The following is a 26,914-nucleotide window of genomic DNA, read 5'->3' on the forward strand; positions in this document are numbered from 1 at the left end:
GAATATGTGTTTCTAGTCCTTGTATCTTGCAAGTCAGTTTAGCAGGTCATAAAACCCTTGAGACCTGCTTTCTTTCCTATAATGATGATGAATTCGTGATCTCCGAAGGCATCCTATTTCATTTTTGGGTATCTCAATTGTTACTAGGTGGGTTTTGTTTTGCTTTTAAGTTTTGTTAAAATTGGTCTCTGTAAAATTCTGAGTAGACTACAGTCTCTTTTACATAGAACCTGCCAAATATTTCTCTTCTCCAGGATAAAAGTTAACAAGTCACCGAAGGAAAGTTCTCCAGAGTACCTTTTAGTGGACTTAATGATTTGTTAATTCAGTTAGCTCAAGCCATAGCATCTTCCTTGCCCTCCTCGTGCCTTCCTCATAGCACTCTTTTAAAGCAAGTTAGTTTTCATTTTAGAGGGACCATGGGGATCATCTGGTGCAAACGCATTAACTTAGGAAGAAGAAACTGAGGCCCAGGGAGAGGGAAAGAGATTTTTCCCAAGGTCATTCCACTACAAGGAAACTGAATCTGACTTTGAACCCCAGTTACCGCCCCCAGGCAAACGTTTGTTCCGCTTCATTGAGTCCTTCAAGAATATAATCATCTTTTTTTTTTTTTTTGCTGGTGAAAACATTTAAGGTCTCTTCTCTTAATTATGTGAGGTGATGAATGTGCTAACTAACCTTATCATGGTCATCATGGTCTCATGGTAATTGCATTATAAAAATGTATCAAATCATCTTGTTGTACACCTTAAATAAAAGGATCAAAAATGTTTCGTTGCACTTAAAAGACTCAATGTATGCCCTGTCACATAAAAGAAAATTACCTAATGTCTCCTTGATAATTATCATTTCATTTTTTATTCCAACTATGTAGGTAATGACACAACATACAAGATCACTGTATCAGAGAATTTAGAGTGGGTTTGCTATTCATTTACATAAATTATCACTTTCATTTTGTTTCTTGAAACTGACAAACTTCAGATAAATGCAGATTTAGTTTTCCTACTCTAAACTCTCTAAACCATCATTTTGAAATCAAATTACACAGCTTATGCTTAAAACATAAGGGCCAGATTCTATCTTCAAATACACCACCCACTCTCTAACAGCAGAATTTGGCCCTAAAAACCCATTAACAAATATTGTCATTAAACTAAAGAGCTAATTACTTTGGATTCAGATGGAATGAACAAAATCATAGGCTAACCGCAGCTGGTAGTAATAATGGTAAGACTAACCGTATGTTACACTGGAGATTTAAAAAACACAGACTTGTTAACACTAATGTAACCAAACATATAAAATTATCTTCCAAATGGGGCAAACTATTGTAGTTAGAAAATTCTTGAAAACACATTGAAATTACATGATACAAAAATGAATAGACTAAGGAATTAATTGTCATAATTCAAAATTGTCAGATTTTAATGCAGAGAGGAACTTGAGAAATTTATCTACTGCAATATTCCACAAATGAAGAACTACATCTAAAAGTCATTTTGATCTATTTGGAAGTACCATTCAAATCAGTTTATCACTACAAGATGCAAGAGCCTGGCTTTAAGGCTATTTTAAACAACTGTTAGTAGGACTACCTTATAGTTCTATGAAAGTGAACTTCCCAGAAAACTGAATTTTCTCAGCCTTTAAAAATATGTTAAAATTACATTAATAATACACTTCAGCAAAAGTTTTATAAACCCTGAGAAGCAATAAAAATCAGACATAATTTCATCAAATGAGCATAGCCATCAATAATACTTTGATGTGTATGTATCATTTCAATTGTTTTCTTATGCATCTGTACCTTTTTTAATAAAAACGGGACCACATCACAACATGGTTTGTAACTTGTTTTCATTTTCAATATGTTATGAGCACTTCACAACATCAGTGATTATACTTTTGCTACATAAATTTAAATGACTTACCAACTTTTTTTTTTTAATGGAGGTCCTGGAGATTGAACCTAGGACCTTGTGCACACTAAGCATTTGCTCTACCACTGAGCTATACCCGCCCCACCCCCTACAACTTCTTAAATTGAGAATAATAAACATTTAGTCTTTTCGGGTATCTCACAAACATCATTATTAACACTTTCACAATAATACTAATGCTCCCCGGAGACTCTTACATATTTAAATCTCCTTCCTCCTTTACTGAATGGTCCCAGATGGCTCTACTGTTCTCAAGCCCTCGCTTAATTACTTTTAGTTCTTTTTCCCTCTCAATATCAGATTTCCAAATACAGCTAACCCAGCCTGCAATAAACCTGAATTTGTTCTTTTCGTTTCTAGGTTAATGACATGGTAGATTATCTACTGACAACTAAAATAATGCATGATTTCAAATTGAATTACATTTATAAGTACCCAGGTATTTTCTTCACTTCTTCAAACTTCATCTTGGAGGAAAATTTCCTCCTACCTTTCTTACCCAAGAAATCATTATTGCAGAACACTTGGCTAGTTTCTCCTTGTCAATAGGCCATACTCGACCAGATTGCTGCTTACTGATCTTTGTACAAAGCGTTTTTACAGCAAGTTTGGAAGAGAAAAGACTGCTGTGATATGTGAGGGGACCAGACTATAAGATCTCAGTGGTCCATTTCTATTCTAAAACTTAATGCTTCTATAAAGTTTCTGTAATGTATTCTTTTGTTGTTTATTTTACTTCCTGAGCATGGAGGCTGTTTCACTCAGGTTCCTTAAAACTACATTGTAAGTTTTCTTTAGGGAGTCATGATTTAAGATAAATACACCAATGATAATGAATGTGACTCACTTGAGGACACAATTTCATTGTTTCTCCACCTGCTCCTCTGCAAAGGAAGGGGAAAGGAAAGGGAAAGAGAAGGGAAAGGGAAGGGAAAGGATGGGAAGGGAAGGGAAGGGAAGGGAAGGGAAGGGAAGGGAAGGGAAGGGAAGGGAAGGAGGAAGGAAGGAAGAGTTTCTATGCTTTTCTGAAATTGAAATAATATAGAAGGTCTGCACTAAAAGCTTCTTGGAGTCGTATTTGGGGACTCTGTTGAGCCATAAACTTGTGTACTATATATTTAAGGATTTTACCATCTTGTGTACCACAAATTTTAGGATTTTTATTTACCAGGTATGTCAATCTTATTATTGAGAACAGTTTTGACAACAAATGCATGCAAAAATTAAGTATTATAGTTAATGCAATTCTGTAAATATTGACTTTTGGTTACTTGAAAAAAGTCTTGCTTTATTTTATGCATATGACTATATTCATTTTCCTTCTGTAATACTAATTGCTAATATGGTTAGCTAACACATGCTATAGAGACACACCTCTTGTTAAGGGTTTACTTTTGCCTTTTGATATTTTATGGACAAGAAATTCTACACAATATGAACAAGTGCAAACAAAGACTGATAGAGAAGAAAATAGCTATAAGCCTGAAATTCAAGCAAAGGATTTTTACGAAAAACGTCACTGTTCACTATAAAAATGATATCGTATTGAACCTTTGAAAACCATCACAGTTTAAGATCCAGATGTGTCCTTACCAATTGCTTATTTTACTGGTTTAAAAAAAGGCAAACATTTTATAAACATAAAACTGCAAATAATAAAGATGAAGTTGCTAAATGAAATATAGGAAACAAAAATAAAATAAAGTCAATGAATGTCCATGTAACACATATATCACATGATTTCTAAGGTTTAATCTGTAGAGGAAAAAATAGTAACCAAATGTGTATTAAGCAGATCTGTTCTTTTGAAATCTAAGGCTTAGTTTCCAAAATGAAGAGAAACAGAAAAAAACTCTTCAAAAAATATAGAAATGCTTAGCCAACTCTAGTAATAATTCATTATTTTCATCTTCCAGATATTTCTTAGAATTAGATCCAATAAACATAAACATCTGAATAAATTAAAACAATAACCATAAACATCTGGATAAATTAAAACATTACTTGGGACAGAGAAAGAGCTGAGGAGAACAATGACAGGATTGTCACTCTAAAGGATTGGGACATCTGGGAAGTAGCTTATCATTACTGAACTTTAAAAAGGAATATTAAAGAGAATTAATAATTCAATTTAGGGGGTCAAAAGGGATCACTAGTTTAGCGTCTCTGTGCTAAATATGCCTTCCCTATTTATTCTTGTGATTGAAGAAAACAACACAAAATCCCATTTAATATAAAGTTCCAAGATTAGAAATACCTTATTTTGAATGACTATTTCTGTCTCTCAAAGGCCCAAGACCCACCTACACCAGAATCACTTGAGGCTGAGTAACTGTAAAAATGCAGATTGCTCGACCATATGTCAGACATAGGGAGTCTAAATCTCTCTGAAATATGCCTAGGAATCAGCATTTTAAGAACCTCCTCTCTTATGCATATTAAAATTTGAGAACCACTGTGTGTCATGCTTTTTTGTGCGTGAAACTGATTATCAGGTATCAAGATAACTACTGTCCCTTGCTTGTATTTACATTACATGATATGTTAACAACTTTTAAACTTTGTATTTTATTTCCCTTTTCTTGTGGCGGAACTGCACATAGCTGGCTATTTTCCTTATATTCAATAACTTCTTTTACTTTAATATATTTTATTAAAATATATTAAGTATTCACTTTTGATGTAATTAAGAGTTACACAAGAATATGAGTTACTTCCAGAATTCACTTACCTTCAAATCCTTATGCTTATTCAGAAAGTTCTGGGCATAGACTGTGGAAATTTTCAAGAATATATGCAGTGGCTTCTCTGTTTAATTTCAAAGTGTTTCAAGGCTGGCCAAGGAGACTCCGGAGGTGGACACCAGAAATGCCATTGAGAAGCGAGGAAGACATCAACGCTGAAGCCTCTGCGTACCTGATTATCTCTGAACAGAACAGAAAAACAAGTAGTTGGTCACCTGAAATTCATGGAGAATCTGCTATGGAGAAGGTTATTTTCAGTAAACTAGCAGTGTTACTAAATTTAAACTTGGCCAGGGCTTGCCGCTCCCTGATTTAGCACAGTTGTCATTTAAAATTTCATGTCATTGTGAAGTCAGAATTGCATGATGCTGCTGCCTGCAGAGGATTCTGGTTGAATTCAGACGGCTTTAATTGACTATTTTTTCCAAACATTGCATCAAGTGGTATAATTACTAATTTTATTTTTGATATGTAGGTGCTACATTTTGGTGCTGAATTTCTTTCTAAGTCAAGGTTGATGAGGTCTCTTGGAAATATATCCTTACGTGAGACTCTATCACACCTCTTAAAGGATAAAATGTGATACTTTTACAAAATCCCCATGGAATCATCTGGTACTTTAGCTATATTTTCTTTCACAAGGGTAATGCTTGTCAAGATAATTAGACACAAATAAAAATAATATCCTTTGCAGTCAGTATGTGTTGCCTACTCAGGGAAACCAAAATTCTAGCTTCTTTACTGAATGAGTTAAGCAGATGTTGTGGCTAATGGAAAAAAGAGAATAAAACATCTATTCTTAAAATTGGTAATTAATCATGCAAATATTCTCCTAAAGGCTAGAGGGAGCAAAATATACAGATAAATACAAAGTCAAATAAAAAATGAGCATAATATACATGTAAGCACAGAGGATACTGTAAAACAACAGGTTTTCATGCAAGACCCCATTGCTTGGTCGCCAAAAACCCTTCCCAACTTTATTCTTGCTTCTTATGTCTCACAAATAAAGAACGGAAAATCAAATGTTCACTCTCCTGGTCTTCTTTACTGCTAAGAGTGGTCATGTGACCCCATTCTGGCTCCTAAACTGTAAGAAGTACACTGGGTAAGAAATCAAGCAAAATTTTATTTTATTGATAAATAGAAAGATTCCTGTTCCTCTTCTTTTTACCACATAATTGCTTGCCTTGAATGAGGCTGTGATACTTGGAGGTACAGCAGTCACCTTGTCACCGTGATGTAAAACACAATGGAAATCCAGAGAAACACAAAGATACAGACCTTGTAACTGATAAGCAGCTGAACCAACAGGACTCACTGTTTCCTTTGGAATTGTACTCGTTTAAACCAGTGGGTTTTCTATTGCTTGCTAACAGGAATCATAGCAGTGGTGCTTACTTTTTAACAAATGTTTTCTGAGCATTTGGTCAACCTGCAGTGATTTTTGTTAGCAAGCAACCTTAACAAGCCAATGATCTCCATTCTGGGGTTTTTGTTGCCCTATTATGTTTAAAAAAAGAAAAAAGACAAAAAAACCCCTTTGTTTTTCTCGCTGGACATGAGCATATGAACACGTAGCATCTGGAACTACTGGCAATCACTTTGGGATTATAAGAGGAGAACCTGCCAGAATTTAGTCAACATCAAGGAAATAGCTGTAAAATAGCAGAAGAGGATCTGTGTTTTGAGCGTCTTGTTTCAACCCTGGACAGAGCCTTGCTTGCAGGTAGAATACCCTGAAATTTTCAGTTATGTGTGAATTTATAAATTCTTTTCTTTCTTTCCTTCTTTCTTTCTTTTCCTTTCTTTCTTTCTTTCTTTCTTTCTTTCTTTCTTTCTTTCTTTCTTTCTTTCTTTCTTTCTTTCTGTCTTTCTTTCTGTCTTTCTTTCTTTCTGTCTTTCTTTCTTTCTGTCTTTCTTTCTTTCTGTCTTTCTTTCTGTCTTTCTGTCTGTCTTTCTGTCTGTCTTTCTGTCTTTCTTTCTGTCTTTCTTTCTGTCTTTCTTTCTTTCTGTCTTTCTTTCTTTCTGTCTTTCTCTCCTTCCTTCCTTCCTTCTTTCTTTTCCTTTCTTTCTCTCTTTCTCTTTCCTTCTTTCTTTCTCTCCTTCCTTTCTTTCTTTTTCTTTCTTTCTTTCTCTCTTTCTTTCTCTCTTTCCTTCCTTCCTTCCTTCCTTCTTTCTTTTTTTGGATTAAGCCTATTTGGGTTAATATCTCTGTTACTTGCAACCAGAATCTTTGCAATCTATTTATATTTTTATTGTGTTCCTATCATTTCATTCATTTCTATCTCTGTCTCTGTTTAATCTATATTCTACCTTTTTTCATGACCCAGTCCTCTCCCCTATGAAATGTTTCCAGAGTCTTCTAATTCATTGTGAAAGAACCCTAATCTAAACACATTATTTTACATTCTATATACTAATAAGAGAGCTCACCAAGATATATGATGCTATCATTTGATGATGACTCTCAAATTTTATCTTAAGCTTAACATTTTCTTCTCTTATTTCCAGACTTTTATCTCTAACTGAATAGTTGACATCTCAACTTGAATGTCTTGAAGGCTCCTCCAACTGAATTTTTCTATAACTGGACTCATTTAAAAACTTCCTCTCAAATACACCTTTCCTCCAGTGCTCCTTGTTTTTGTAAACAGCACCATCAGCCATCACGTAGACAAGCCCAAAAGCAAGGTCTTCAACCTTTAAAAAAGGAATCAGAGTAGATTTAATTCTTCTTTTCTCCCTTATCCCTATATCTGATCATCGAATCCTTTTGATTTTGTTTTGTAGATAACTTTCAAATCTATCTATTTTGTCCCCTTTCACCCTTTATCTTCCTCTTTCCTTTTCTCCTCCCCTACCATCACCACCACCACTAACACCTTGTCTGTTGCCTGGAATACTGCATGGCTTTTTTCTGCCTCTCATCTCACATTTTGTTTCCCTTCACTAAATTCTCCTCATGCCATTTAGAATGACCTTTTAAAAATATACAACTGATTACGTCAATCCCTTTTTAAAAGCCTTCAGTGCTTTCCCATTGTTCCTAGGATAAAGAACAAGGGCTTACATCACCCAACTCCTACCTAACTCTCTCTCTTCATCACCCTAGAGGAAAGTGACCATTTCTATTTTTAAATATCCTCAGTTTAAAAATGTGCAGCATTCAGTGTAGTGCTTAGCACATAGTAGGCACTCAGTAAATATCTGTTGAATGAATGAACAATTTCCTTGCAATAACTCTTGAACCATGAATCACTTTGAGTTATTATTTTTTCCTGTATATTTTACTTTCTGAATTACCTACAAGTACACTGAAGGCAAAGAAATGTCATATTTCTTTGTACTCTGTAGTAGAATGCTATGTAAGTAGTAGGGATTCAGAAGATAGTCAACTGGATTGATACTGATGTTTCGACTCTGATTCCTTTTTAAAAGGATAAGGTTGAAAATTAACAAGGGGAAACATGTTATTCTGTCAAAAAATTGGAAGTAAAAAATAGGAAACTTGTTTCTGATCCCAATTCTATAGAATTTGCATAGATTAATTATAAAGAAACCATACTTCTGCATGAGCTGGAGAAACTTTAGATAAGCCCTGAGTTATGTGGACAGACACTCAAACATGCTGTTTGTTATTTTCACTGTCATATTTTCAAGTATTTTATATTTCTCTTTAGAAATATTTTATCTTTGAAAAATATAAGCAAAAATTCTGTACTTTAAATAATTAACAGCTGAAGTCTTTTTGAGTAAAGACTGATTGTTCTGGAAAATAGTTATCCCCAGTACGAATTAATTCTTAGTTATTGGATATTTACTGGAAAAGGGCAAAAAGAACTTCAGAGATTCCAAGGCAGGGATGAAATTTTAGCCTATACTATCTCTACTGACATTATCCTAAGTAAGAGGTTTCTTAGGGTCACCTAAAATTAGAACATACACTGGAGTCTAAAGGTAATGAAACAGTGGGGGCTGTGAGTGTATTAAACATGAGGACAAGGGGGGACATGTTTCTCAGTCTTCTGACTGTGTTAGTTGTAGCCAGATAATGTTTTCTAAGTCGAAGAATGGTAGAATTAGAATTGAGGGAGTCCAGAGGAGGATGGGGCCAGGACATTTAAGAGTAGACAATGCAAATTTTAGGCCTGAATAAAATTCTTCAGCAGGCTTAAATTTCTGTTTCTTAAAAACTAGTTGAATTTGCCTAAGGCGTATTTATACAAGAGGTAATTGCCTTTGGGCTTCTATGGGCTTGTTGTTCAGTTATAAATATCTCCTAGTTTTTTCAGGGTATTGAATCTGCTACTTTGTTAAATTTAAAAAAAAAAAAGGAATGGAAAGGAAAAAATGTAAAAGGAACTCTCCTGAACAAAATGCATTTTTGAGAATGACTACAAATAAAAATCAGAGGGCAGGCTGTTTTACAAATTTTCCTTAGGGTATTAAAAGGTATTTTAGGAAACCAGTGATTTGTGATTTAATATTCAACTGCTTTTCAAGCAAAATAAGAAATTCCACCAGGATATAGTCATGATTTCTTTTCTCCTGTAACCTAAACTCCAAAGGATAGGCTGAAATGGCACTCTTTATTTTGCTTCTCTTTGTAGAAATAAAAAATGAGCTTAACTGCACGATGGAAGGATAGAGTCTTATGCTCTGCCTCTTTAGACATGCTCTTTTCTGTATAAGGGAAAAATGATTTTCAGTTGTTTATTTCACTTGCTAAACTTTTATGTTTTATTTGTTAATTCCTGAATCTATTGGCAAGATTGTATTTGTCCTTTTGGGTGATAGTTGACATATGTTCTATAATTATACTGCAGGTCTTTCGTATTTCTTTTAAAAATGATTCTTTAAAGAGAATGAGATTGCCAATGGATGTCACAGCCACTCTATAATGCAAGTAGTGCAGTTTTAAAAAACACATGGAATAAAGGCATTTATAAATGCTGAAAAAAAGAATATAAGCTTCCCTATTTATGTATATTTTATGCAGGTTTTCCTCAATATTGAGTAGAAATGTAAAAAGTTGTATTTATCTACCTCTGGCTCAAAGATTGAGAGTACCCTATAACAGCATCTATTAATAAGTAAAATTCTCCCTTATAATTTTGAAAACTTCCTAAGGAAACAAGAGAAATAATATCGTACGAGAATTAAATAAGTAAAAGCTACACATGAGTCATCCACAATTACCCCAAAACAATCAAACTTCTGTGATTATCTCCATAAAAGAGCAATTGACGTGCTTGGGAACACCCAGTCCTCCATTAACAAGATCTGGAAATAACATCATTACAAGGAGACAGGACTGGAATGTGACTGGAGAAGCTGAAATTGTACCCTAACAGGGAGGGGGTAGCTAGGTGAGAGCTGTAGATAAAGTTTTGTTCTTTCTTTATAAGGGGATTCATCTCCCGCAAAGTAATCCCAACACAGAAGCCTCTAGTGCTGCGGAATGTGGATGGACCACCACTAGCTTTGAGAACGAAGAAGAGAAAATCCAGGGATCAGAAGTTACTCACGTGGATCAGGGGTCTTCCATTCTCTCGCAAACTAGAGAAGTCACTTCTTTAGAGGATTTCTCACACTTTCCTTTGGTCTGAATGGCATGACCCTCACAACCACCCATGTTTACTGGTCCCCCTGGGACTTCCAGGTTAGAAGGAGGCACTGGGCACAAAGGACACCAACATTTTGGACACAGGAGTAGAGTGGCTTCCCCATTCATGAATTGATCCCCTAGTTCAGGTACTTCATTCAGTCCCTTATGAGTGTGACAAGAATGAGACTGCCACCCTGAGTCCGATTCTAAGGCTGGCAATGCAGAGACTCATACTCTGAGCAGTGGTCAATTCCATCAGAGCAGTATGGTGCTCATCATGGACTTCCACTTGGCCTGCTCCTTCTAATGCATTCTGATCTTCCTTACTTTGCAGTTGTGCCATGGGCATTTCTTCAGGCTTTAAAAAAAAAAAAACCCAATCATTGAAACACCTGCTATTTATGAACTTCTTTATTCTTTATATTATGGAGATAATTAGTACAAATCACACAATTCACATGAGGCAATGCCCATTTATAAACATAGACACTCAGTTCAACTATCTAATTAGGTAAATAAGTCCTTAGTGGACACTTGTAATAGGTTGAAAAAAACTGTATGAATGGAGATAGCCCTTCCCACAAATCCTAGAATATACTTAGAAGTTTTTTCTTATTTCAATATTTCTTCTTTACTCTCAACTATGTTAAACTGCACTGGTTTATTTATTTGCTTTTGATTAATAAGAGTTGAGAACAGGAACTATGCCTTCAATATTCCTCTGCCCATCTAGAATGTCTGGCTTCCAGTGTATGCTTAATGCATGATGATGATCACTACATAAAAAATTTTGCATGAGTGCAAAAGAGAAAAATGTGTCTAGCCTTTATCTACTATCATTTTCATTTATTTCTGGCACTGGCAAGACAGAAGATTTGCATTACTTCTGAGCATAGATATGATGCAGTTAGATATGCTTTTCCATCTCGGCACAAGATAAAATATATCCATACAACAATTGGTACTACAATTTTATACTGAATTGAAATATTTTAGACTTTGATGGGTTCAACAGATACACACGCACAGAAAAGACAGATGTCAAAAGAACAGGAAAATGTTTAACTATACCTCTATCTTCAACACTGCTAACCGCGGGTCCGTGTCACTGCCTCTGTTTTCTCAGAATGTTTCTCAGGAAGTGAGTTGCACATACTTTATATGATGATTTTCAAAATGGGGCTACATATGCTAAAGTGATTTAAGGGATCTTTTTGACTTACATAAAATGAAAGTTATAAATATGGTTCAAAAACTTCACAAAAACCAAAGACTAATTTATTTTTGGTAGATGGCAAGGAGGCGAACTCTACTGAAAAATTAGGAAATCTGCGTGTTAATTTATACGACTGCCCAGCATAGTGGGTTGTTTTTCCTCAAGTCTATCGGACAGAAAATTTAAGAAGCCTGATTCCTTCTGTGAATCTTACCAACAGATAGTTCAAATGAGTCAAAACTAACAAAAGATATTCGTACTGGATTGCTACGGAATCGCTCTGAACTGGGGTCAGGTAATGCAGTTTCTAATCTAGACTTGACAATGGCCTGAGATATACCATTTCTTTGGGAAGGGTTTTTATGTTGTCTATCCATACAGAAAGAATTGGACTAAGTCAGGCTCTTTAAAACCTTGGCTGTACTTTAGCATACACCTGCGTTAAAAAAAATGCCCATCCCCAGGTCCTGTCCTCAAAGATGCTGGTTCAGTTGGTCTGAGGTTGGAAGATGGAACGTTGGAATTTCCCCAGGTGATTGTAATATGCAACCTGAATCGAGAATCACTGACTATATGTCTTCTAAACACCATTCGTGCCTAAGAGTCTACGATTCTGGAGTTTCTGGGAAAAGTCTCTTTTGCTTTCACACACACACACATACACACACACACCCCTTACTCTCCATTCCACCAGCAACTCTTTTTATTCTTTACTAGGTGACTTTAAGAGCTGTTCAGTAGAATATTTTCCTTTTCACAGGACCATTCTTGGTGCTTGAGTTAATGATGATGGTTCTGATGCCAAGCTTGTAGCCTTTCACTTGCATCAAAGCCCCCGCACACTTCCTGACCTGGGGGAGGGGAGACTTTCGACCTCACGACGCCCATCCTATTACATATGTCTTTCATTCACAAAGCATCAATTCATAAAGCATGAATTTGCCATTAATTGACTATGGTTTGACTCTTTTCAATTTATTTTGAGTCCCTATCTGAAAATATCTCAATGAAAGGAAGTGACTCCAAATATTTCAATGTTAGAAGCAAGAATGTCAAATGTGTGTGTGTGTGTCAGGGAGAGGGAGGAGAGATGAGTTAACTGGTGGATGGCTACTGGGTTGAAAAATATTTGAAATGACTGCAGTGATCCTTTGTCACTAAACACAAGACCAATGTTGCTGTTCTGATTTAAATCCTTCACAACAAGCTGGAGCAGATGCACAAATATATTTTTGTAATTTAATGTGTAAAAAAGCCCACCATGTAATCTGGACTCTCTTCTCTACATAATTATAGTCATTTTCTAAAGTGTCTAGTATGAAAACACAGAGCCACAACTGCAGTTTTCAGTAACATCTTGAAAAAACAGCATCTCACAGCTTAAAATCCAGTATGCTCTTTCTTCTCTGTACTGTATTACCTCACACTCCCCAAACTGCTTTTCGGAGGCAAGTACCAATCACAACAGCTATGAGAGTCAAGGGGATGCTCTGGGTTCAGTGGGAGCACTATCCCAAGTGTCATGTTACCAGAGGAACAAGGAAGCACCAGGGCATTCGCCCAACGTGGTGTTGATATCAGTGGGTTACACAATCAGAGCAGTGAGTCACCACTGAATAGGCATGCAGTAAGCAGAACAGGATTTTGAAAAAGAAAAGAAATCATGGGGTGATTCATAGCATTTAAAAGAAATCTTTTTCAGTTCTTTAAGCTATGCCTATATATTTAAAGAAACATCAGGTCTTTTTTAGACTACAGAGAAAATATCTTATCTCCCTACCCTTGTCGGTACCCTTTATCTGCAGCTTCAATAGACAATAATTGCTTTCGAAAACTACCCTTTTTGATAAATCTTGCTTGAACAGTTTAGTGTAGAAAAGTCAAAACTTTGTTGTAGGCACTTACAAGCTTAATCAGGTCAAGAAGAGATAAACACCGTTAATGTTTCCTTTTTTTTCCCTCTCGCTTTCTCCGTTCTCTGCCTCTCATTCCTTATACTAATTCTGAAGCAATAATCTCCCTTTTATCTACTATTATTATGCATTCTCTCTACTACCACCCACAGTTTTTAAAAAAAATTTTTTTTAAGGTAGATAAGCACTGAAAAAGTCAACTTTTCCATTCAACTTTTCTATCATAAAGGATCCCGGGCTCTTATCAGGTAAGTCATAATGTGAAAATGTATCCATCTTGTAATAAGATCTCAGGTAATATCCCTTTGCTATATTGATTTTGAGGGGAAAAAAATCTTTGTTGCCAGAGTGCAGTGGTGGCTCTCCACAAGAGATTTGGAAAAGGCATGTTGAAATGTCTCCAACGAAACACGGCGAGAGAGGCTGTGTGGGGAAGCGTAACAGAACTATTACAGTCAAGAAAGGAGCTGGTGCACAGGCGCATGATAAGATCTGAGAAATGTAAGCACGATAATATTCCCCCAAAGTCAGTTAAAATATGAATTTCTCAGAAAGATATATAATGATTACACTATTTAAATTAAATCTCCTTTCTCTTAAGATTGTGCGATCCCTAGGGTAGGTGTTTTGTTTCCTCAGCTCCAAGTTCAATACAGAGTCTGTAACGTCACTGTCTAATACAGTAGCTACTAGTTACTTGTGGATTTTTAACACTTGAAATGTGACCAGTTCCAACTGGAAGTAAAAATACACACTGGATTTTGAAGAGTTAGTGGGAAAAAAATAAGAATATCAGATATTTCATTAATAATTTTACTACTGGTTACAAGTCAAAATGATAATATTTGGGGTGTATTTCATTCAACAAAACACAATAGTAAACTTAATTCCACTTGTTTATTTTTACCTTTTTAAAATGTGGCTACTAGACAATTTAAAATTCCATATGTGACCCACAACATATTCCTATTAAGCAGTACTTCCCTAAAGAATTCAGTATTATGTGTTAAATGAACAAGTGAATGAATGGATGAATGAATGAAAGGTGCTTGCTTCCAGAGCTAACACTACCAGAAGGAACAACATCTAACTTTTAACAGAGTGTTACTCAAGAATAATAGGTCTATGATTGTAGTAGACTTTATCAATGTCTCCATCTCATTACCTCTTCCAATATCCATGCCTACTGCCATGTGCCTTTGTAGTTTTTCCCAATAAGAAGGGGTAATCTCTCTCCCTACTTCTTTTCTTTGAGGTTTGTTCATGGGATGTTTTGGTCAATGAAATACTGGCACGATTTGACCAAAGGCCTGAACTATGCTTGCATGATTGAGTTCGCTCTCCAGCACTTCTGCTACTGTGGTGAGGACTTGGTCAGGCCGGAGGGGGATGGGAGACATGCAGAACAGAACTAAGCTGCCCCAGTGGAGCCCAGCCTGGCCCCCGACTGATCCCCAGTCACATGAGCAGACAGCTGAGATCATCACATACTCAGTCCAGCAACAGCCTAGATCAGCCAATCCCAAATGACCTACGGACCCATGAGTTAGATATACGCTTATTATTGTGTGCCACTGAGAATCTGTGGTTTGTTGTTATCCAGCCCTTTTTGAGATACCTAACTGGTACAGAAGTGTAGTCTTCAAAATTGAGCTTTCATCTTTTAATGTGACAATTGGGACTCTTGAAAATCCCTCTCTCTCTAACCTCTTAGATAAAATATCTTTTTGCTGTGATGAGATGTATGAGGACTAGGGAAGATATTTTGGCAGGAGCTGGAAACATTCATCCTAGAAGTATAACTCATTGATTTTCATGGAGAGCTTTAAGGCAAGCATCAGCAGGGATGCTAAAACCTAAAAGGGACGGAATAGCACAGCATGATTCTTATCGTTCCAAGCAAGGACTGGATCTGTTATAGTGGTCATTCTTACAGATGTCCTTAGGTTTTTATTGTTGTTGGGGAAAAGCTGTTAATATATGAATGCTCCCAGCTTTGTCTTATCCCAGTGCTTGATGAAGATGGTACTGGCTTTGTCCACTCCCGTCACCCTCTGCTTCACCCTCAACATGCTCCTGGGAGGATTCTCCTATTGCCTCGTGGATTCTGCTTAAATTCTCTTCACATGATTTTTTAAAATGTAGGTAGAAAACTTAAGTTAATTAATTACTTGATTTTTAAAATAATACCTCCTCTTTGAGACTGGCTTCTGTGGGTCTCAGCTTCTGCCAGTGATGATCTTGTACAAAAATTTAATGTGGAATGAAGTCATAACATGGTGGAGAGAGTGGAAGAGAGTGATATTCACTCCCCATATCACTTACTAGCTGCATAACTGGACAGTTACTAAGCCATTTCCAGACTCATTTACTTGATTTATACCGTGTACAAAACAACATCCGTCATAGGTTGTTCTCGGGCTTCAGTAAGACAGTGAATCTCAAAACGTCTAGCACATTGTTCAGACGTTTATAAGCGTTACTTGAAATGTTCAGGGCGCAGTTCTTTCTCTACAAAAATTCAAAGTTTGGTCTATAATCACTGTAAAAGTTGACCTACAGCCCCAAGCTATGCTCCAAAGTTAGTAGCAACAGCTGGCTGCGTAAGCCGTTGCTAATGGACAGAGCTCTGTGTCCTTTACAAGTTACTTTTATGGAAGGGAAAGAAGCTATGCTCCTACCAGGCATAACTGATGAGAAACATCCCTGGGAGGTGCAAACTCAAATGCTGCCAGACTCAACAAATAAAGTGACCAATTATGGAGACTTTTAAAATTAAATCTTTGAAAGAACACCTTACATGCCGTTCCATTACTATCCTAGTTACTCTGAGAAAAGAAAGCAGATGTGTCCCCATGGTCAAAATAATGTCACATATTACTTTCAGCAGTGAAATTTGGAAACATGGGGTGTTACTGCATGGGGACTGAGTGTGGCTGATGAATTCTGGTTTTCACTAGCGATACAACAAGTGAATCACAAGGCGGCGTCTAGGTTCTAGATACTGTTCAGCATAGACAGCTATATAGAGCTGTACAGAGGAGGCACTGGGCATCATGGTTTGAAATTACAGTACAAAAGTGCCAGCTGATGCTATGTAGGCAGCGACTTGCCTGAGATTGCAAGAAGAATAAAATTAGATTAAGAAGATAAATACGCTTTTCTGGAGACTGGAAAACACCAAAAACAGCATCACGCTTCTGAGTTTACAAAATGAAAGTTTAGGGAGGATGGGAAGTAATGTGTGACCAAGCCCACAGTTTTGAGACAGGGATGGATTAGGAAAAATCCTCCTGGTTCTCCTCGCATACATGTGAATAATGCTTAACATTAAATGGCAAGTCAGGCTTATCATCAACCATAATGTCCTGGTATGTAGCCAGCCTGCCAGCATAGACTGTGACCCTGGAGCTCCGCAGGTGATAGGAATTGGTGACAACAGGGTAGCTGAGCAGATGTGGTTTGGTGAGCTGGTGCGGGGACGGCCATAAGCTGCAAGGACAGATACAGTCCTGCAAGGGCACTGAAGCACAATTTCAGGGTATGCTGTGGAGAGCAGTGCCCTGCTGGGAAGCCGGGGCGCCTGATAGATTGCTCCGACACATAGTAATCAGGGGCAGTGGCCTTGTTTCCAAGGCAAAATATCAAGCAAATCTGGTACGAAGAACAGACTCTCAGAATCTGAAGCTCTGCGCATGCCAGGAGAAGCCACAGACAAACAAGACAATGATTATGCACATACAGGCGGGAAAGGAGATGTGTGTGTATGTGATGTCCAGGTTAGTGACACTAGAGCCAAATCTGGAAAATACTGTGTGCTTTATGCTGTTATAAAGGTAGAGGGTTTGTGGAAAGGGCTCAGGAAAGATAGTTAAGTCTCTTGACCTCCTAGAAGCTGCAGCTTAAATGATGGCGGAGCATGCATCTTCAGCCTTTGTGTGCAGGCAGACAGAATAAGAATTTTTGCAAATGGATCTAGCTTGGGAATTCTCAGTGGCTATACCCAGTGTACAGCAGTCTACAGACGTAATGCTTGATATATGTGCTGAATTATATCCTGTTAATAACGTGTCTTAATATAACTTTGAAGAGGAGTGCTTGCCCGGCATTCAATCACTTCTGTGATCCCTGGCAAAGGGAAACATGTCATACAGCCATGTTCCATGAGCTGAATTACCAGGAGGGGACTACTGAGAACTTGAAGGCATGGCTATGTCACTTGAGTTTTGAACTTACCAGATGTCATCTCTGCTGAAGTCACAGTGTTTTTGTGAGGATCAAAAGTGATCATGGCTACAGACGTAATTTGCAAACCCTCGAGCCCCATACACTTCTACTGTAAGGTTTAAAGTATAGTCAAGAAAACTTCAACAACAGTGTTCAAAGCAGACCTACTACAATTTGCTCTTCAACTCATCTCAGCTTTAACAGACAGTAATACAGTTTGTTTGCTAGCCACTTAAGCTAAGACAAGTAAAAAGCTTTAACGATAGCTTAAGCAGCATTTCTATAGCAGTGCTCCTATTAAGAGAAAAAAGGAACGAATGTTCATCCTCTTGTTGTCTTAACAGTCCTAGGAAAGCTATCTTCTCACTCAAAATCAAGTTTTATTACATTGGTTAGTTTGGACTTTACACAACTTCTGAATGTAAGGCTAGGCCCCGGTTACCAATTTGTAGTTCTTGAGAAGATCATAGGTTGGGTTTGCCACTACCTGTGTAAGAGGAGAACCTTTAAAGAGAAAGGATTTCTTTTTTAGCCCAACTGTAACTTTATTTATACAGACAATGCCCCAACCCCGCAAAACAAAAAACAAACAAACAAACAAACAAAAAACCCCAAAAACAACTTGAATTAGACAGTAAACTCTAATCTACCACAACCTGGTTTCATTCACTGTGGTAATGGGAACAAGAGTAGTAAGAGTAGATTAAACAAAAATGTCTTCTAATTTTCCTTTCTTTTTAATCAAAGTTCCTAACTGAAATAAACTCATTTTCCTCTGTCTATTCCTTAATTTTGTTTCCTTTGCCTTCAGCCTGGAATTGGTAATTCACTCAACTGTGGATTATTGTTTCTCATCCTTCCACGTACCCTTCTGTGGTTAATCCTCTACAGTTATTGGTCTTGTTGCAGCCACAATAGTTGAGCTTTCCTGAAGTTAACACAGGGACCACGGGCAGGGGGCTCTGTAACTTTGTTGTGGTGTCAATTTGAATTGGGGGTACCAACCACTCAGGCAATGAGAGTTAACCCAATGGCCACCGATACCTTAGGCTGTTTTTCACTTGTTCCTTAGTGATGGCTACAATCAAACTGTGTATCATCATGAAAAACGAGAGAAATAAACTAAGAATCAGAGATAAACTTAAGAAAAGTAGAAAATAAACTTGAGGTCTGAGTCTAGTTGGAGAAACAAGAGTGACTGACAGAAATGTGATTTTGCAGAAAGCACTGGGGCTTCTATAGTTCTTAATCCACAAATTTGGTGATTCCGCAGTATCAGGTCATGTTTTGTAAAGAAGTTTCTATCTCATGTTTAAAAGTTTGATAGTTAAAAATAAATTTAAGAGACTCTCTGGGGTTAAGCATTTTGTTTCTGGTCGTTGCTCAGTTATCCTAGTGCCCTTGAAAATGGCTCCACCCCATATTTGCATTTCTATCCTTTATTTAATGTCTCTTAATACTTTCTAGTCTGTAGTCTGCTATTGATAGTTGTCTAGGTGAGCATGAATAACACTGAGCGTAGTTAGAAATTTCAATTTTTATTATTTGTTTTAAAGTCAACAGAAAAAATATTTTTCTAACTGAATTTAAAAGCCTAAACTTGTAAACAATATAATATGAAATATTCACTATGGGTTCCACCAATTATATTTTCATGTATGTAGATGGTGAGCCTTTTTAGAACTAGATCTGTACAAAATATTTGAAAATGAAAGAGTTTGATTAGAACACAATATTATGAAGGTTGCTGTAAAAAACGATGCATCTCTAAATAAGCAAGCACTAACAGTTTGCTACAGAAAGTTCTGTTAGCTTTTCAAGATCCACCCAGCAAATTATTCAGATATTTAGCAGATAGTCTGAGAAGAGAGTGTATGGTCACCAGATTGCTGTGCATGACCTCGTGGTTGATGGTTCATTCATTCATCAAAGACTTACTGAAAGCCTGCTCTGGGCCAGGCACTAAGTTAGGCTGTAGGCATAAAATCACAAGGAAAACCAGATAAGTTCTCTCCTTTCGTGAAGCTAGTGTCTAATGATTCAGACAATTTAATCATTTTCCAAAAAAGAGGCAGATTTGTAGGAAAATAAAAATTGCAATAATTGAAATAAAAGTAAGACAGCCCTCACCTTCCATGGCTCCAGCATGTATGAGCCTCAGTACCGTGCAAAGCAAAAATTGCCTATAATGTAGCATCAGCTGTTTCAGTCCCAAAGCAGAACATTCAGACTGAAGGTATTTTATATTCAATGGTGCTTCTACCCTGTGTGTGTATGTGGTACATGAGGACATCTGTGACACTTTTGCTGGTCCCCACTGATGATGCTACCTAGCGTTTCAGAGTCTTGTGAAGACTAGCCCATTTAATCAATGAAACATGAAATAATTTTCTTTTAATTTCATCTCCTTTCTCCCTACTTAAGAAATGTATTAAATACCAAAGAGGTCAGCTTCTAGAAATTCATTGCCTTGTGTCTATGCTTTTTATTAACATTCTTTTAGCACAAACATGCTAATCAATAATTAACTTTTTAGGCCCAGGGGAACCTCTTACATGTTTTTCTTTTTCTATCAACTGTTTATTACTTGTACTTCCGCTGTACCAGCAAATGGCTTTTACTTTATTCAATCATGCATTCAAAGTTACAAGAAATAACTTGAGCAGCAAACAAAGTATGAAACAGAAGAGAAGTCCTTGGCACTCCTTAGATACACAGCTATTGTTCTCCACCTCAGAACTCTTTTCTGGTAGTGAGGGTGGGGACACTGTACAGCAGTGGATGCCTCCAGTGTCTAAGAGTGTTGGCAGAAGGCAGCTCACAGCTGCACCCCTCTCCTGGCATCACCCTTGGCTGAAGGGATCTGTGGGTAACACAATGTGCCTCTTTCCCAGGGGTAGTCTATATCCAGTGACTGGATAACATGGGATACAAAGGCTGGGACTCTTGCCTCAATTTAGAACAACTCTGAGCACCCATCCAGGTTAAAATCTCCCAGGATAACCTAGGGTCTCTGTTGTAACAGCTCACAGGTGATCCCCTCCCTCTGCCCAATCCTGCTTCCCTCAATTCCTTCTAGCTTTTGTTCCCAAACACTTCCACAAATTCCAAGTACACAAATTTCCTATGGACTGTGTTTCCAGGGCACTCAAAGGAGGGTACTGCATCAAATAAAAAAACAAAGATAACTAATAGAAAAATAGATCAATATGAATATGAAGTATTTGGATATCCTTATCTATTTTCATGATTCCTATCATTCAAATTTAAGGAAGTTTTATTTATATAATACCATAAAAAATTTATGATAGGAATATCACTCATTGTTTCAGACTGAATTTTAGGAAATATTTTGAATTCCCCAAATGCTTCTCAGGAGATATTGTTTAGGGATAAATTTTTTCAATAGTCCAAATGCATCATTGTGATAAAATGGGATGGAAGTAAACTGAATACAAATAAATACAATTTTAAGCTTTGAGTCCTTTCAGAGCTAACAATGAGCATGATATATTTTCAAATTTTACTTTTCATTGACTAGAATATGAAGGGGAGAAAAATTTAGCAGGGAAAGAGAAGAATTCACTAAGTACATGATCATAATAAAGATATTGCCAATTTTGGTATGAAGTAATGGACATTTTTGTCTTCTCTTGGGTTAAACTTTGTCTTTTTGTTACTTTTAAGTGTTAATTTTCAAAGTGTAAGTTTAACTTCAGTCCAGGTGAGCAAATGGATTATTGGAAGGACAAAGGTATTATTGTTGCTTAGTGCCTGCATTACTGAATCTCATCGACAGACTCACTCATCTGATAAGAATTTCACTTGCTTACTCATGACCTTAAAGTTGAGTATTTAGAAGTACCAGAAAAGTAGAAATCTTTCTTAAGTGTTTTGTGTGAGTAAATGGAGCAGGGAATGGAACGGATGCCTATGAAATGACTTACTAATAGCAAAGTATCAGAAGCATGAGGAAAGAGCCTGTGAAATGGAATCTTCAGTAATAAGACCTGCGTTCCAAGAAATGCCTTTCTGATTCCATTCAATTAATGCTGGGGAGGCACCATGGCAGTAGGGATAAACCCTTAAATCAAAGTAAAAGTAATGTCTCATAAGTATAAAACCTAGGTAATTTTGCCTTTGCGGTAGCATTAATGTGGGAGAGTGGTTTTAAAACTGCATTTCAGCAGTGAAGTACTTTCTTCAAATGAAATCTTATACAGAAGCTCAATATGTAAAATGGAAAAAAGAAGACTAGCTCTGTTTGAAGTCAGAGGTCAGAGGCGGGGTGGTCCAGTAGTGCAGACCTCCTCTAACTCTGAGAGACAATGCGAGAACTCCTAGGACTCCAGGGAGCAGAGTGTAAAAGCCAGCTGGGGTATTGGAAAGCTCTCAACTGTGAGCATCATACGTTTAAATTTTCTATTGTTTCCCAGCATTCGTTTTCCTGTTTCTTGTTCCTATCACTACGAAGACGTTCTCAGCATGTGTTTTGGATAGATTTGACACCATTCTTGACTCTAGGAGTGGCCCCCGATTGACTTAAGCTAGTTAACATATCCAATCTCCAGGCTACACTAAAAGACCTGATAGATTCAGGGTTGAATAGGTGATCCAACTCAGGTAATCAGAGCTGCAAGAATCGATTCAAGTGACTGGCCTTTTTTTTAATCCCTATCCTAAGAGGAAAGTGGACTCTCTTTTGTGCTAGGTTTGTACCTGAAAGCACACCCTAGGAGCTGCTGAATTGTTATATTCTGACAGTAATGGAGGAGAATTGCAAAATGGAGCCAACACTGAAGAAGTGGAACTGAGAACTGGAAACAGTCGTCCTCTTGAGTTCATTTGAGCTATTTACTGGTCAAGAGTAGCCTGAAGCCAGCCAGACTTCTTAGTTACATGACAATACATTTCCTTTCCTCTTTAAACCAACTTTTAATTGGATCTTCTGTTGTAATGAAAAAGTATCACAACTGGTATCTATTTCATCCCAACACCTAGAGTGAGCAGCTCAGCAAATATCTGTTGACTGAATGAGTCGTGGGTTCTAATTCCCGTCTTGCCCCTAGCCGATAATTTATTTAACTCCTCCAGGTCTTACCTCCCTTAACTGTAAAACAAGAAGGGTTGCTCAGGTTGTTCTTGAAAACCCATTCCTGCTCTAACACTGTGAGTCTCTCTATGTCTTTGTGCAGACTAGTGCTTATGTGTCTGCTTCTCATTCAGTCTGCAGAGGTCTGAGAGTTAACGCACTGACTCAGTTTCGTACAAGTTTGGCCCACTGAGGATTTTTCATTAGCCACGGGTTAAGGTGGCCCCATTCCTCCCTCAGCTGAGTGTCTGATTATGAAATAACACTGAAGAGAAGCTGTACATGGGGAGGACCAGGAATGTCAAATTCGTAAGAGTCAAAGCAGGGTTATCACTATTTGCTTAAGAGTTTTCTGAACATCTGCAGAGGGGGAGGAGTATAAGTTCTAGACGATTGCAAGAGAGAACTGTATTATTTGAGGATAATTACAGGGATACCTATAATTCTTAATTAAAATTTCAGAATGTGGAGGGGTGGATATGGCTCAGTGGTAAAGCACATGCTTAGCATGCACAAGGTCCTGAGTTCAATCCCCAGCTAGTCCATTAAAAAAATTTTTTTTTCAAGATGCTATCGGCCTGTGAGCAGAATGTGTTGAGAAATGGAAAGAAATGCTTTCTTTTGTAAAAAAAAAAATACATATATATGTGTGTGTGTATATATATATAAAATCTACCTATCGACTCACTCCAGCTTAAGGCTGACCCTGCCTGAGGCTTATGGCAAAGCATCATCACCTTTGGATCTTCAGAGGACAGGAGGGGTGGGTGCAGTAACTCTGTCCTTTCTTTATAAGCTTTCATATTTTAGGTTGTTTTCCATCATAGTCTCAATCTAGAGCAGATTCAATAGAAATATAACGCAAGTGAGCCACATATGCAATTTAAAATTTTCCAGTAGCAACACTTTAAAAAGTAAAAAAAAAAAAAAAAAAGTGAAATTAATTTTAATAATTATTTATTTAACCTAATATATTGAAAATATGATTATTTCACTAGGTGCTCAACATAAAAAGTCATTAATGAGATGTTTTATATGTTTTTGGTACTAAATCTTAGAAACCTGAAATCATAGCACATTTCAATTCAGATTAGTTACATTTCAAGTGCTCAGTGGCCACATGCACTGTGTATCACTCAGCAAAGATCTAGAGAATAGCTGCTTCCTCCTGGGTTTTTGTTTTGTCTTGTTTTGTTTGGGCTGGGGTGGGGTGGGGGGGTGCACATACTATCAAACACTGCAGTTTAAATCTGAGGGGCTGGCATCTCTTCTCATGAGGGATAGAAGTTTAACGTGGCCCAGCAGTGGGGAGGAGGGAGGCAGTGACAGGGAAGGAGAGTGGAGAAGGCTGTGGGCTTGTGTTCACGTGGCTAAAGCTGTTCACCAGGTCCAGAAGTTTAGATGTGATGCTCTTCACAATTAGAAGCCGCTGGAAATGCTTACACTGGGGAATGGTGTGATTTCATGAGTGTGTTAGGTCTTGCAGCCAGTCTGCCTGGCTTCTGTCTGCTGGATGTGTGGAGAGACAATAGTTCAGCTAGGAATCTATTTTTTTCGCCCAGTAATTCTTTTTCCCTTTCTTCATTTAAGCAGACAGCAGACCCCCTGCTCATTGCCTCAGGGAAGGACTATGGCAAGGTGAAAAATAGAAATGTTCTCTCTGGCTTTTCTGATCCGAAATTGCCTGAGGACAACTTAGAGATCGACAGGAAGAGAAAGTGGAGGTGTGGGGAAACTGTTTTAGAAAGAAGCACAAAGCAAGAAGGGTAGTCCTCTGGGCAAGGAGGAAAGAGGTGAGAGAGGAGGGAAAGAGAGGAGAAAAGAGAGAGCAGAGGAAAATAGGAGAGAGAAGAGAGGGCTTGAGCTCGACTTCTTGGCAAACAGGTCCTCTTTGAAAGGCTACCTGGAGAGGAGGCAACGCTGAAGGAAGGAAATGAGCGTGTGCCACAAGGAGATGGAAGAGCCCCCAGGCAGCCTGCAGAACGGTGCACCCTGAGGTGGTCTATGCCTCATGGCCACCAACGAGGACCCTGGACCAGATTCTTATTGGTCTCAGCCCTACAGGATGATCAGACACGGCAGAAGACCTCGAAACTCCCAACTGAGTGTGTTTAAATTTCTGGCTGTCCTGGCAAGTTCAATATGGTTTCAGAACAGTAATTAGATTGGGCTTTGGAAAACAGTGTAATCTTCCCTGCACACCTGAGTTTGTGACTGAGATTCACATGGACAAGGGTGCAGGCTGAGGTAAGAGCCCAGTGAGAAAGCTACTGCAGGTCAAGTGAAAGACGCTGGGTGTGCTAGTGGCCCTTCCAGAGAAGGAAGTAGATGGTGTCCAGTGCTGCTTGGGGGAGAATTGGCCGTGTTTGTTGAATGGGGGCAGTGCACTGACGAGAGAGAGGAATTGGCTTATCTCAAATTTTTGACATAGGAAAACAGAAAATTTTGAAAAAAAAAAACACGACATTTTTGAGATACTTACCAAATACTAGGTACCATTTTAAACTCTTGACCAATAATTAATTTAATCCATATAAGACCACTAGGACATAGGTATATTATTATCATCCCTATTTCCAGATGAGGAAACCCCTATTTCCACCTTGAGGCTCAGAGAGCTAAGATAACTCACCCAAAGTCTTAGCTGAGATGGAAGAGAGGCGGGATCTCAGCGCAGGCAGCCGGGGTTCACAGCCTGGCTTGTACATCTCTACTACTATCAGGTAACAGGCTCAACAGGAATTTATTAAAACTAACAGGAAACTTATAGGAATACCCTGGCTGAGGCAATCCTGTACTTTTTGTTATCCAGATCCTGGATACTCAGTAACTTCTGTTCATACTCCGTGCCTGTCTTTAATCCCTTTATTTGTGTATGTCTTATATATGGGTCTCTTTTTAATAGGTTATTATGGACTTCAAATGTTCTCGAATCTGTCTTCCAATAAATTTAACAACTGAGCTACGAATGCAGAGGCTCCCAACTGCCTTTGCTTATGCACAAATTAAAGACGGTGCCTGGTGATGGCCTTCACCCACATGGGCCCTCCTTTGGAGTGTTGATCTGACCCTGGGGAAAGTACATGACAATTCTGCTCCTGTTTCAGGTCTTGAAGACCCAGGATTCCCCGATGGGATTCTGTGTACCAACCAATTGTCACAGAAATTTGAATTTAGATGAAAAAAAAAATCCCATTTAAAGTACTAACACCACACCATCAGCGGCAGCACAGTCAGCAGCACGGTGACAAACGCTAGCAGGGCAGCCCAGTGCTGTGTAAGACCTTGAGGGATGGAGGAGGTTCGAGGCAAGAAAGGAAGATGAGGAAGGCATTGCAGCTGTGACCCTGGGCATGGTGGCGGGCTGAGGGTCCTGCTCTTAGGCTTTGGCAGTGGGGGGACACCTGGGAACAGGACACCCCTTGGCAGTGCCTCTCTCCCTATAATTGAAGCCTTTTTGCCCAGTCTCCTTTCTAGCTCTCGATTCTTGCTAGAAGGCAATTTTCTCCCAATTTAAAAACTGCTGACTGTCCTGACCTCTTGCTACACTCCTCTGCTGCCTGGAGTCCCCAGCTTTGATGCTCCTAGTTCTGATCTGTTCTACCCAGGTTGATTTCCATTTGATAAGGTTCTTTGACTTCCACTGAATCACCAGGTCCTGGTTATCTGAAATTATAGAGACAATAAAGCTAATATGATATGAATTCTGAAGTGGAGATGATGTGGGAAACAAACATTTACAGCAAGGCTTTGGGCAAGGAAAGCTTTAACGGCTTAGATTCTCATCTGGAGGTAGTAAACACATTTTTGTATGTTGTAATCCATGCGAGGGCCACATCACACTGTTAGACCAGTGGTTAGGTTAAGTAAGCTATTAATATTATTGTTGCTATTGTTATTATTGATTGGAACCTTCAGATTAGCCTCAGTTTCCTCATTTCCTCCTCAGTACCCTTTGTAGATCAGCTACTGCATGTTATTAACCGATCAGTAACAGCTCTAGGTAACATGGGAATCACTATCTTAGTAAAAACATGAGCAAGTTATCATTTCACAGGGGACTCAGGGGGAGGAGTTTTTGTGTTTATAATTTATGATAGCATTGCCTGTCCACCAATCTCTGCTTCTATATATTAAATTTAATAACTATTTATATAATTCTTTT

The 26,914-nt window shown here is 37.9% G+C and overlaps 1 protein-coding gene across 3 annotated transcripts in view; it reads right to left on the reverse strand.

The window, feature by feature from the left end:
- Window positions 1-26,914, reverse strand: part of HS3ST5 (heparan sulfate-glucosamine 3-sulfotransferase 5) — a 245,329-nt gene that overhangs the window by 145,046 nt on the left and 73,369 nt on the right. For all 3 annotated transcript variants that reach the window (XM_032484737.1, XM_032484738.1, XM_032484739.1), the window contains exon 2: window positions 4,678-4,872. The gene's annotated coding sequence lies outside the window, so the exon portion shown is untranslated. The remainder of the gene's footprint in view (window positions 1-4,677; window positions 4,873-26,914) is intronic.

This window comes from Camelus ferus, chromosome 8, assembly GCF_009834535.1.
Source record: "Camelus ferus isolate YT-003-E chromosome 8, BCGSAC_Cfer_1.0, whole genome shotgun sequence".
Taxonomy (NCBI): Eukaryota; Metazoa; Chordata; class Mammalia; order Artiodactyla; family Camelidae; genus Camelus; species Camelus ferus.